Source organism: Rutidosis leptorrhynchoides, chromosome 2 (assembly GCF_046630445.1).
Source record: "Rutidosis leptorrhynchoides isolate AG116_Rl617_1_P2 chromosome 2, CSIRO_AGI_Rlap_v1, whole genome shotgun sequence".
Classification (NCBI taxonomy): Eukaryota; Viridiplantae; Streptophyta; class Magnoliopsida; order Asterales; family Asteraceae; genus Rutidosis; species Rutidosis leptorrhynchoides.
In genome coordinates, this window is record NC_092334.1 from 212,227,414 (window position 1) to 212,241,995 (window position 14,582).

Here is a 14,582-nt window from a genome sequence, read left to right on the forward strand (position 1 = left end):
CATAATATCATGATAATATAATAATTTAAAATCTCTTTTGATATTATAAACATTGGGTTAACAACATTTAACAAGATCGTTAACCTAAAGGTTTCAAAACAACATTTACATGTAACGACTAACGATGACTTAACGACTCAGTTAAAATGTATATACATGTAGTGTTTTAATATGTATTTATACAATTTTGAAAGACTTCAATACACTTATCAAAATACTTCTACTTAACAAAAATTCTTACAATTACATCCTCGTTCAGTTTCATCAACAATTCTTCTCGTATGCACCTGTATTCGTACTCGTACAATACACAGCTTTTAGATGTATGTACTATTGGTATATACACTCCAATGATCAGCTCTTAGCAGCCTATGTGAGTCACCTAACACATGTGGGAACCATCATTTGGCAACTAGCATGAAATATCTCATAAAATTACAAAAATATGAGTAATCATTCATGACTTATTTACATGAAAACAAAATTACATATCCTTTATATCTAATCCATACACCAACGACCAAAAACACCTACAAACACTTTCATTCTTCAATTTTCTTCATCTAATTGATCTCTCTCAAGTTCTATCTTCAAGTTCTAAGTGTTCTTCATAAATTCCAAAAGTTCTAGTTTCATAAAATCAAGAATACTTTCAAGTTTGCTAGCTCACTTCCAATCTTGTAAGGTGATCATCCAACCTCAAGAAATCTTTGTTTCTTACAGTAGGTTATCATTCTAATACAAGGTAATAATCATATTCAAACTTTGGTTCAATTTCTATAACTATAACAATCTTATTTCAAGTGATGATCTTACTTGAACTTGTTTTCGTGTCATGATTCTGCTTCAAGAACTTCGAGCCATCCAAGGATCCATTGAAGCTAGATCCAATTTTCTCTTTTCCAGTAGATTTATCCAAGGAAATTAAGGTAGTAATGATGTTCATAACATCATTCGATTCATACATATAAAGCTATCTTATTGGAAGGTTTAAACTTGTAATCACTAGAACATAGTTTAGTTAATTCTAAACTTGCTCGCAAACAAAAGTTAATCCTTCTAACTTGACTTTTAAAATCAACTAAACACATGTTCTATATCTATATGATATGCTAACTTAATGATTTAAAACCTGGAAACACGAAAAACACCGTAAAACCGGATTTACGTCGTCGTAGTAACACCGCGGGCTGTTTTGGGTTAGTTAATTAAAAACTATGATAAAATTTGATTTAAAAGTTGTTATTCTGAGAAAATGATTTTTATTATGAACATGAAACTATATCCAAAAATTATGGTTAAACTCAAAGTGGAAGTATGTTTTCTAAAATGGTCATCTAGACGTCGTTCTTTCGACTGAAATGACTACCTTTACAAAAATGACTTGTAACTTATTTTTCCGACTATAAACCTATACTTTTTCTATTTAGTTTCATAAAATAGAGTTCAATATGAAACCATAGCAATTTGATTCACTCAAAACGGATTTAAAATGAAGAAGTTATGGGTAAAACAAGATTGGATAATTTTTCTCATTTTAGCTACGTGAAAATTGTTAACAAATCTATTCCAACCATAACTTAATCAACTTGTATTGTATATTATGTAATCTTGAGATACCATAGACACGTATACAATGTTTCGACCTATCATGTCGACACATCTATATATAGTTCGGAACAACCATAGACACTCTATATGTGAATGTTGGAGTTAGCTATACAGGGTTGAGGTTGATTCCAAAATATATATAGTTTGAGTTGTGATCAATACTGAGATACGTATACACTGGGTCGTGGATTGATTCAAGATAATATTTATCGATTTATTTCTATACATCTAACTGTGGACAACTAGTTGTAGGTTACTAACGAGGACAGCTGACTTAATAAACTTAAAACATCAAAATATATTAAAAGTGTTGTAAATATATTTTGAACATACTTTGATATATATGTATATATTGTTATAGGTTCGTGAATCAACCAGTGGCCAAGTCTTACTTCCCGACGAAGTAAAAATCTGTGAAAGTGAGTTATAGTCCCACTTTTAAAATCTAATATTTTTGGGATGATTATACATGCAGGTTTTATAAATGATTTATAAAATAGACACAAGTACGTGAAACTACATTCTATGGTTGAATTATCGAAATCGAATATGCCCCTTTTTATTAAGTCTGGTAATCTAAGAATTAGGGAACTGACACCCTAATTGACGCGAATCCTAAAGATAGATCTATCAGGCCCAACAAGCCCCATCCAAAGTACCGGATGCTTTAGTACTTCGAAATTTATATCATATCCGAAGGGTGTCCCGGAATGATGGGGATATTCTTATATATGCATCTTGTTAATGTCGGTTACCAGGTGTTCACCATATGAATGACTTTTATCTCTATGTATGGGATGTGTATTGAAATATGAAATCTTGTGGTCTATTATTATGATTTGATATATATAGGTTAAACCTATAACTCACCAACATTTTTGTTGACGTTTTAAGCATGTTTATTCTCAGGTGATTATTAAGAGCTTCCGCTGTCGCATACTTAAATAAGGACGAGATTTGGAGTCCATGTTTGTATGATATTGTGTAAAAACTGCATTCAAGAAACTTATTTTGTTGTAACATATTTGTATTGTAAACCATTATGTAATGGTCGTGTGTAAACAGGATATTTTAGATTATCATTATTTGATAATCTACGTAAAGCTTTTTAAACCTTTATTGATGAAATAAATGTTATGGTTTGTTTTAAAATGAATGCAGTCTTTGAAAAACGTCTCATATAGAGGTCAAAACCTCGCAACGAAATCAATTAATATGGAACGTTTTTAATCAATAAGAACGGGACATTTCAAATTAAACTTAAAATACAAATTAAATAAAAACTAAATTAACTAATTAATTAATCTAACCCTAATTAGGGTTTAAATTAAATAATAATAATAATTATTAACCCTAAACTCCTACAGCTTATGTTTCAGACGAGTCAAATCACTCCATGCGATCGCATGGCTTAAGGCTTCGGGCCAGAGTTGGGCTGCTACATTGATCGGGCCGAGTGGTTTTTAAAATTTTTTTGTTTTTTTTTTGTTTTATGTTTTAATAAATAAATATATAAATAAATAAAAACTTGTATTTAAAAAAAAAAACTAAAATAAAAATAAAGAAACTTTATAATTTTATAAATATTTAACAAACTCTTAAAAATATTTATATTTTTTTTCTTTTTATATTTTCGAATATTTAAAACGTATTTTTATAAAAGCGTAGTTTTATAAAAGTAAAAAAAAAATCTTTTTTTTATAGCGTTGCGCTTCTGGCGTTTAAGCAAGAATTTCCCCGGCAGCGGCGCCAAAAATACTTGATGTGTGCGAGGTGTACTAGGAAATAGTATTATTTTTACAACGAAATACTATTAAATACGATACAATTTTACACAAGATATTTATTTATTTATAGAATGGATATACCTAAACCTTGCTACAACACTTATAGGCAGTGTACCTAATTGTACAGTAGTGTAGTTTTTAGTAAGTCCGGTTCGTCCACAGGGAACTCTTAAACAAGCTTAACGCTATATTAGTTTTAAATTTATAAAAATACAAATATATATATATATATATATATATATATATATATATATATATATATATATATATATATATATATATATATATATATATATATATATATATATATATATATATATATATATATATATATAAGTGATATTATTATTATAAAAGGGGGTTTTTACCGTTTAATGACCGGTTTGTCGATTTTTAAAACTTTAGTCACAGTTAAAACCTAATGTAAAATATTAAAAATAAATATAACTTAATTTAAAGCGTAAAGTAAATAACGATAATGAAATTGCGATAAAATAAAAGTGCGATAAAATAAAATTGCGATAATTAAAGAGTACGATAATTAAAAGTGCAATTAAATACAATGATAATAAATAAAAATACGATAATTAAAAGTGCAACTAAATATAAAATAAAGGAAATTAAATATGAAATAAAGGAATTATGCTTATTTAAACTTCCGAAATCATGATGTTTGACGTGTTGTTTTTAGTTTATTCCCATGGGTTAATTGTCCTTTGTCCTGGATTATTCGATATATCCATACGGATTTGTCCATAATAGTCCATCAGTCATAAATATAAAGTGCGAAAGTCTTCGTCAAATTATTCTTATTCCCGAAGTCAAATATTCCAACTAATTGGGGATTCGAATTGTAACAAGGTTTTAATACTTTGTTTAATGAATACACCAGGTTATCGACTGAGTGTAAACCAAGATTTTACTACTTTGTTAACAATTACACCAATTACCCTTGAATGTAATTCACCCATGTTTCAACAAGTCTATTAACTATTAATCCAGTTTCGTGTTCGGTAAAATGAACAATTATTGGTATTTATAGATATCCCGCCCACCGTACCTAGTCAAGCGTATGTGGTTATATATAAATACGTCAAATTATAAGTCTATATACTAAATTAACGAGGTATCGTTTAGTTAATATAAAGCCCATTAATAGCCCATAGTCTAATTTTCACAAGTGTCGTTCTTTTGTCCAAACCCCAATTATGGTACAAAGCCCAATTACCCAATTTTAATATTTAGCCTAACATCATGATTACTTCGGCATTAAATAAGCATAATAATAACTTAGCTACGAGACATTAAATTAAAAATAACATTAACCCTAACTTACAGTGATTAAAAATAGCGTAGCGTTACACGGACAGAATTTCGACTTACACCCTTACAACATTCGCTAACATACCCTTATTATTAGAATTTAAAATTAAAATTAAAATATAAATATATATATATATATATATATATATATATATATATATATATATATATATATATATATATATATATATATATATATATATATATATATATATATATATATATATGAGAGAAAGAAGAAAAAGATGTGTAAATTTCGTCTAAAACTCGCGAACTTTATAGGACCAGGCCTGGATTTCAGGGCCATGCGATCGCATGGCTTTTGTGCCTCCAGGCCATGCGATCGCATGGTGGTAGGTAACAGCTCACAATTCTTTGTTTTCTTGTTTGTCGACGTTTTATATATAATATAATATATATATTAATTTTAAGAAATAATTATATATTATATTATATTTATGTGCATAGTTGACTCATAATTTTTAGTCCGTTGCATCGAGCGTTGAGAGTTGACTTTGGTCCCGGTTTCGGATTTTCAAACGTCCTTGCGTACAATTTAATATCTTGTATTTTGCGTTTTGCTTCTTGTACTATTGTAATTTTGAGACGTTTCTTATCAATAATTGAAACCACTTTGATTGTATTTTGTACTTTTGAGCTTTTTGGTCATTTGCGTCTTCAATTCGTCGAATCTGTCTTTTGTCTTCACCTTTTATTATTTAAACGAATTTTACTTGTAAATAGAACTATTGCAACTAAAAGCTTGTCTTTCTTGAGGGATAATGCTATGAAATATATGTTCATTTTCAGCATTATCAGTTGGGGTTGCCATGGTGATTAGATTTCAACTTTAGAACAAAAAAAGGGAGTGAGTTTGCAGCCGTCGGTAACCAAGAGGCAACCAACAATGGCGGAACCACCAACTATTAATAATGAACGGCGGGTTATTACCTGGTAGCAAAAAGGGAAAATAAATCAACAACCTGAACGTCGGTGAAGGGAACAAGGCAGCGGTGGATGAACAACCTGCCATCACCATCACCGAACAAGGTTCGGTGGAGTTGCAGCACCCAAAGACCAAATCGGACACGTTGGCGTTTGACGAACATAAGTTCAAGTCAAGCCGAATCAACTTAAATAATTTACTCCACGACATACATAACGGTTTGACCGAGAGATGAGTCGTAAAGAAGAAGCAGTTGATTGGCTATGAGGCAACAATGATGCCTGTCAGAAAACAGTACAAACGATAAAACATTGAGAAGAGGCGGCATGAAGCTACTCAAAGAAGAAGGAGAAACATGGTTGTGTCAATGCGGCAAACCCTGTTTGACTTCATAATGCTCCTGGCGAACCAAACAAGGTTCACATTGAACTGGGTTCATGTCAGAAAAAGGAAACTTAAATATTCTAGGCGAACCAATAAAGGTCCAAGTTGGACTGGGTTCATGTCTAGAAATTGATTACTCCTTAGCGAACCAGTGAAGGTTCAAGATTGAACTGGGTTCATGTCAGGAGCTTGATACTCGAGACCAACCAAACAAAAGTTAAAGTTGAGTTGGGTTCATGTCGGGTGAACCAATGAAGGTTTAATTTGAGCTTGGTTTAAGTTGGAAACTCAAGAAAATGATTTTTTCGGCGAACCTAAAATGTTCAAGTCGAAAAACTTAAACAATTTATTCCAGGCGAACAAAAATGGGTTCATGTCAGGAAATGAAATCTATATATTCGAGGAAAATCATAGAAGTTAAAGTCGGGAATCGACTCAACAAGATTGAAGACTAGCTTGTGGATAATCTTACAAAACTAGTCAACGAAAGACTCCTCATTCATGCATTGGGCAAGTTAAATTGTGGAAACTCCACAATTCAACTTGAGGGGGAGTGTTAGACTGTAACAACAACATAACCAAATAACCATGTTTGGTTATTTGGTTTAATGGGATCAGAAACTTAGTTTCATCCTTTTCCAATTTAGACAAGTCACAAGATCACCTCAACAACAACAAGGTGCCAAAATTAAAGGATCCAAAGTTAGCAAGTCATCAGGACAAGTCAACAAAGACAAACTGCATTTCCTCATTTGTAATTAGGGGTTCCAAAAGTATATTTGGATCCATCATAATTTAGAAATAGCTGTTAGCGTTGTCTATGTATAAATAGACTCACTTTGTCAATTGTAAGCACAACACAAGATATTCACAATGTAATCCATTAATCTTTTTGCTCTTTTTATTTTCTAGTTCATCATTCATATCAGTAAATTATCAATTCACAATCAATAATCAATCAAATATTCTGCATATCAATTATTAACATAATGAAACTCGGCATGATATTTCTTCATAAAGAATTCATAGACCTTGCGGGATAAACATCCCACCACAACCATTTAAATAAAGTTTTAACCTTCCGTTTACAGGGTTTCTGCAACTGAAGCGACCACTTCGTAAGCATTCTCGGAAAATCCCAAGGAATACTTTAAGATCACTTCTTCTCATGCTAACATCGCCACATCTCCTCCATCTTCCATTTGGTATACATCAAACACCACTCTTAATCCAATCGGATCTCGCCTTAACGCAAATAGCTCTTCAACTTCCTTGATCCACCGCTTGATGGTCAGAGATCACATCCACTCGTCATACATCTTTATTCACTAGTCTAATAGCCTTCTGTGTGAACTCACTCCCGTTTTGCTCAAACCGTTAAGTTTACACTCAATTTCAATAAGATACTTGGAATCACCAAGTCTTCTACACCCCTATATTCTAATAGCCAATGGCGTGTCTTCTCTTTCCCGATATCCTCGAGAAATGGTATTCTCTACGCATACACTTCTCTTGACGTTCACTATCCTTGCACACAAACCCTTAGGGTAAGGGAAAATCCTGACAAGACTTGCCCTCGACTCGTCTACATCACTACCGATCTACCACCCATTATCACTGTAAAGACTCTTTATTAACAAAATAACCCATTCTAGGGAAGTACCAAGATCCAGTGATCCTTCATTACACTATCAACCAAAGTCTATGAAAGGACCCGTTCATATACATTATAAACGATTCACAATAGTTGATTACATTGCTAGGTATTTGACCTCTATATGATACATTTTACAAACATTGCATTCATTTTTAAAAGACAATCTTTCTTTACATCGAAAATTGATAGGCATGCATACCATTTCATAATATCCACTATCCAATTATAAATTGATTTAATAATAATCTTTGATGAACTCAATGACTCGAATGCAACGTTCTTCGAAATATGCTATGAAAGACTCCAAGTAATATCTTTAAAATGAGCAAATGCACAGCAGAAGATTTCTTTAACACCTGAGAATAAACATGCTTTAAAGTGTCAACAAAAAGGTTGGTGAGTTCATTAGTTTATCATAATCATTTATTTCCATCATTTTAATAGACCACAAGAATTTCATTTCCAGTTCTCATAAATATACGTCCCATGTGTAGAGACAAAAATAATCATTCATATGGTGAACACCTGGTAACCGACATTAACTAGATACATATAAGAATATCCCCTATCATTCCGGGATCCTCCTTCGGACATGATATAAATTTCGAAGTACTAAAGCATCCGGTACTTTGGATGGGGTTTGTTAGGCCCAATAGATCTATCTTTAGGATTCGCGTCAATTAGGGTGTCTGTTCCCTAATTCTTAGATTACCAGACTTTAATAAAAAGGGGTATATTCGATTTCGATAATTCAACCATAGAATGAAGTTTCAATTACTTGTGTCTATTTCGTCAAACATTTATAAAAGCGCATGTATTCTCAGTCCCAAAAATATAAAGGGTAAAAAGGCAAATGAAACTCACCATACTGTATTTCGTAGTAAAAATACATATAACGTCATTGAACAAGTGCAAGGTTGGCCTCGGATTCACGAACCTAAATTAATTATATATATTTATGTGTTGGTCAATATTTGTCTAACAAATTAGGTCAAGTCATAGTGTACCACAATCCTAATGCTCGAGACTAATATGCAAAAGTCAACAAAAGTAAATTTGACTCAAAATAATTTCCAAAAATCTATACATGATTAATATATAGTTTAAATATCGTCATTTTATATTTTTAAATATTTTTAAAAGATTTATTAGAGTAAATAATATAATTTATTTATTAATAAATAAAATTTTATATTAAATTTATATAATAAAATATACTTTTATATATATTAAGTAATAAAATTTATAGGATTCATTTAATATTATAAAGATAATATGATAGGTATTATTAAAGTAAGTTATTACACGTAGTAAAATATGTTTGTATCACATATTTATTGGATAAAATAATATCTATAATGATAGTAAGTAAAAGTTGTATTATTTTGTAATAATAATAATTATTATAAAAATATCAATATTTATAATTACTAAGATGACATTATGATAAAACGATAATTCTAATTATGATAACTTTAATATTTACGATAATTTTTAATATTATCTTTAAAATAATAATTCTATTTAAAATAATAATAATAATGATATTTTATAGTAACAATGACATGTCTATTAAAATGATAATTTTTGTTAAAATGATAGTTTTAATACTAACGATACTTTTAATAATAATAGTAAAGATAAAAATAATAAGAACGATAATTTTATCTAAATCAATATCTTATAATATTTAATTTCATCATGATACTCTTACCCATTATTTCCTAATCGTTTCGTTTAATAGCTTTTAATCGTCTTTTATATCGTGTTCATAATAATGATAATAATAGTAATCAAAATAATTAGGTGTTACAAATATTTGTTTTAATTACACTAATATTAATAATGATAGTTACTATAACATTATTAACGATAATACTATTAATTATCTTAATGATAATATAGTAATAATAATAATAATAATAACAATAACAATAACTATTTTTAAATAATCATATATATATTAATAATGATAATAATAATAATAATACCAATAATAATAATAATAATTGGATAATAATAATAATACTAATTATAACTTTAACGATAATAACGATAGTAATAATAAAAAAAATAACAATTTTTAATGATAAATCCCTTTTATTGATAAAGATAATAATAATGATAATAATAAGATAAAACTAGAACGACGATAAAAACGACGATAATAATAATCATTTTTAATAAAAATATCAAAAATTCAATTGATTATAACTTCTAATCCGTTCATCCAAACCATTCGATATCTAAAGGAAAAGTTCTTAATTTTTCGCTAGCTTTCCAAGGACATGCATATCTTATACCTTATCTCAACCGCAAGTGTAACTAATTCAAGATTCAACCTAATCTGTCTAAGGGCAATATCAAAAGTACAAGCATGCATAATCCTAAATACTCGAGCACTAGTCAGGGATACACTATTAGTATGTAAAAGTTAAATTATGAGGACTCACGTATCAATATTGAGATTCAATATTGCAGGAAAGGCACGTAGACGCAACGAAAATGATAAACACTATATTGACCTCACGAGCATACCCATGAACCATACTCAATCACCTCCATAGCTATAACCCATAATTTCCTTAATCATATCCCACTCGAAAAACAATTTCAAAATCACTCGGACAGCACTCCGTAGTAATATTTTATGTATACTAATAATATCTTGAAATAATACGGAGTAAATATATATGTATATCGATTAAGAGAGTTTAGAGAAAAATATTTTCAAGTTTCTATGAAATAATGAAACCTATTGAATTCTATTTATAATAGATTTTTAGATTATTAAAGTGAATTATTAAAGTATGAATTATTAAAGTAAATTATTAAAGTATGAATTATTAAAGTGAATTATTAAAGTATGAATTATTAAAGTGAATTATTAAAGTATGAATTATTAAAGTATGAATTATTAAAGTTAAAGTAAAGTAAAAATAAAGTAAAGGTAAAGTTTAAGTATAGTAAAAGTATAAAACTATGTACGTATAATACGCGTATAAATATTTATAATATTAATTTAAATCGTTATATATATTTAATAAAATAAAATATAAATATCGTTATCTTTATCATACTAGTTAAGTAATGAGTTGTCAAAAGTGGTTCTAGATATTTATAAAAGTTATATACGTTTTAATAATAAAGTTCTTTTTAAACTAAAAACGTTTTTTGTACGTTTGAAACTAAATAGATCAATCGAGTCTTTATGAAATTCAATCTTCCACTATCCTTTGTCTAGTTCTCAATGACTGACAATTTGTTCTTATTTATAAATCACTTTACCATTTTTCAAATATTGTTAAAATGGAAAGATTTCTCAAATCAACATGGGCCTTTCAACAGAGACTTGTAATCATAATTCAATATATCTGATAATTTAATCATTTGATCTTATCTTCTAATTCCATTGATAAACATTTTGAAACAGATACAATCATATAAAGTATTTAATCTAATATTTTATTTACGTTTCAAGTTATAATATATATACACATATACATATATAATCATATTCGTTTAATGGTTCGTGAATCGTTGGAACTTGGTCGAGGTTGAATGAATGTATGAACATAGTTTAAAATTCTTGAAATTTAACTTAATAAATATTGCTTATTGTGTCGGAAACATATAAAGATTAAAGTTTAAATTTGGTTGGAAATTTCCGGGTTGTCACAGTACCTACCCGTTAAAGAAATTTCGTCCCGAAATTTGAGTGGAAAGGTCGTGAATGATAATAAATATGTTTTCATGATGCATACGGGCTGAAAATTAGAGTTTTATCATCAGCGAATAATTTGGATAAACAATCCATTTATATGAAGAGTACGAATGAAGCTAACATAGAAGAGTGAAATGAGTAAGTGTAGATTCATCTTATCATTTGACGTAGATATGATTGATTCCCAGATTTCAAGGGATTTGAAGAAAATCTTCTTAATAAGATTTGACTCTCCGGTAATCAAGGGAATTAGGATCCTCTTAAAATGCGATCGTCCATTTTAATTGTTCTGTCGGAGATTTTCTTATAAATTCACCTCCTTCATTTCCTTACAACTCACACCTTCCGTTGATGCATTTTATGCAAGTCCCTAGACATCTACCCACGTCCATTGCAGGTACAACAGTTACAGGCCACCATGATTGCTCGTTATTATCTTATCCGTGTTTGTATGTGGTTACAAGAACTGCAGGAACGAGATTTAGATGTTTGACTATATTAGACTTAGTCAGACGTACGAGTGAAGCCTCACTAGTACGACTGACAGGCTCATACGCACGGTTGATGCTGAGCTAAGTCACAATTACAACCTAAATGAGAAGACACGAGTGAGTGATCACCCGTACGGCTGATGAAGCCAACTTGTACGTGTGATGAATGAATCGTATGGATGAGTCAACAGCAGGGGTATATAAAGTCTTATGTTCTTCATTTTAGGTTAAGCCTCTCATTTGTTACACACACTCAGATCTAGTGAGCTTCTCCGATTCTCTCTCAGTCCAAATCACCCAGGTGGTGAATAATAGCTCTAGGTGTTGATCTAATCACACTTGATTTAGTTGTGGTTTGACTAAATTAATCAAAAAAAAAAAAATTAACCTATTCAATAGAGGGTTTGATTCACTTATTCCGCCATTGTGTGAGTTAAATCTGTTGATTTCTAAGTTCCTAGTCATGTTTCATCACCTTCTATTCTTTCCCCCTCAACTCATATTTTAAAGTATTCATCAATATACTCCATCCAGTTCTGATTCTCGATATACTTCTAACTTTCATATCGGTCATTCTTCTTTTTCATCTACCGCCGGAAGAATCTATTTACTTCTACTATACTCTTGGGTTTATAGTGTTTCTAGTTCTCCCGTGTCTTTATATTGCTATATGCATCGATATATATGGTTTATAATTTCTGGTTTATCGTTGGGCTTTATATGTTCCCTTATATTTCAAAGTCTCTGCTTCTGTCTTCTATAATCATTATCATTCACAGTTAATGCTCTCTTTTATTTGCTGCAATTTATACCCCAATTTCTATTTCGGAGTTTTGTCCTTTCGTTTCTTCTTCTTGCGATTAAGCACCGCTTGTAATGGTCCAGAATTCACAGATATGAATTTCGGAATGAACATTGTTAATGTTCTAGGAAGGAAATTGTAATGGCACGATCTTGACTTGTCAAATTACTAGAATACCTTGGAAAAGGCCGAATCATCAAGAAATATTTTCTTGATATTTTAGAGGTTAAATAGAATACAAGAGTCGTATAACATGGCACATGATGATGTTATGATCTGTGAATCATCACGTTCCATTTAGAAACTCAGCATGACTTACTGTAATATAATCACGTTGATCAAGTGTCATTATATTATACTAATTCATGCTTCAGTTCCCAACACTACTTCAAAATATTCCTATTTTAAACTTGAATGTTTCATAATTTAGAAACTAAAATAGTTTCTTTTATGATGTAATACAGATAGCGCGAAGAGGTAAATGATTTCAAATAAGAAAAATTAAGAAAATATCTTCAGAAATATGGAGGATATTTATAATGAAAGATATGATGATATTTTAGAATTTCTAATATCAGAGGATGATGAAGAATATTGTCCGCATGGGTTTAGAGTCAGGAGCAAGGTATTCGTTAATGACTTCAGCAGGTACTGAATCATTTGGATCCTTTGAAGTCAGGTTCAGTCTTTGTAATTTGTCCACAGCCTCCTTCCTACTTTGCTCAATCCATTTTCCAGTTCCAAAACTTCTCTTTTTCTGCGCTTTGCCAGCACACTTCATTATTATCATCCAGCTTTTACCGTTTAAAGTCGTTTATAGTTTTTGCTGCTTCATCAGTATTTTTTTTTCCATTTTCGAAGAACCAATTAGTAGTTCGGAGTGTTTTTCAGAAACTTCACATTCAAATTAAGTCCAGAAGATAGACGTTATATATACACATATAACTGTTGGCGTAGACATGCTGCGAGATTTCAAAATACTGATTGCTAATTCCCAATGATTCGTATGGCAATTCTCATTACAAGATGCGAATGAGTAAATGATGGGGTTTCAATAAATAATTATAATGACTTTTTTGAGAGGCTAAAGTCAAAAGGTAATGAAGTTGTTGGTACATCTGCTAATAATGTGGTGGAATGTAAAAGGTTCCCTGGTAACGATGGTGTATATCTCAAGGTTATAATAAGGTTAGTCTGACTGAAAAGTCGAAGTTGACTTGCTGGAGCTGTGACAAAACTGGCAACTTTGAATAGGAGTCGCAAAGTATTTTTGCTAATAAATGCCAAAGAATCTGACGCGGATACGTTGTTTAAACTTTTACTTTGGTTTCAAGAGTTTTTCGGGTACATAACTGTGGGTAACATGTGGTTGGATCCTCATCTCGATTGCTCATCATTCGAAGTGTCTTCAGAAATTTTCGAAGGGTTTGAACACAGATTGTAATCGTTAACATACATTTGATGTTCTAACACAGTTTTGAAGTCAAAATATAGCTTGTGAAAGATGTAAGGATCTAAGAGTGATGATTTTGGTCATATCTCGAGTTGAATTTTGAGATTTCAAGATCAGAATATGTAATTAAATTTTGAATGAGTATGGTTGTTTTGATTTCTATAAAAGAATGTATACTGTTGTGAAAGTAGGGAGTATAATGGATGATTTGCTGAATCAGATTCGAAGAATGTAACATATTATTTGTGAATTTATATATCTCTCTGGTATTACCTACCCGTTAAAAAAAAATTCACAATTAATATTTTGTACAAAAGAATTTTATTACAGTCTTTATGAAAATATATATATGTATATTTTCTTCAGATGTAACATAGATTTAATGAGTTAATGTTAAATTAAAC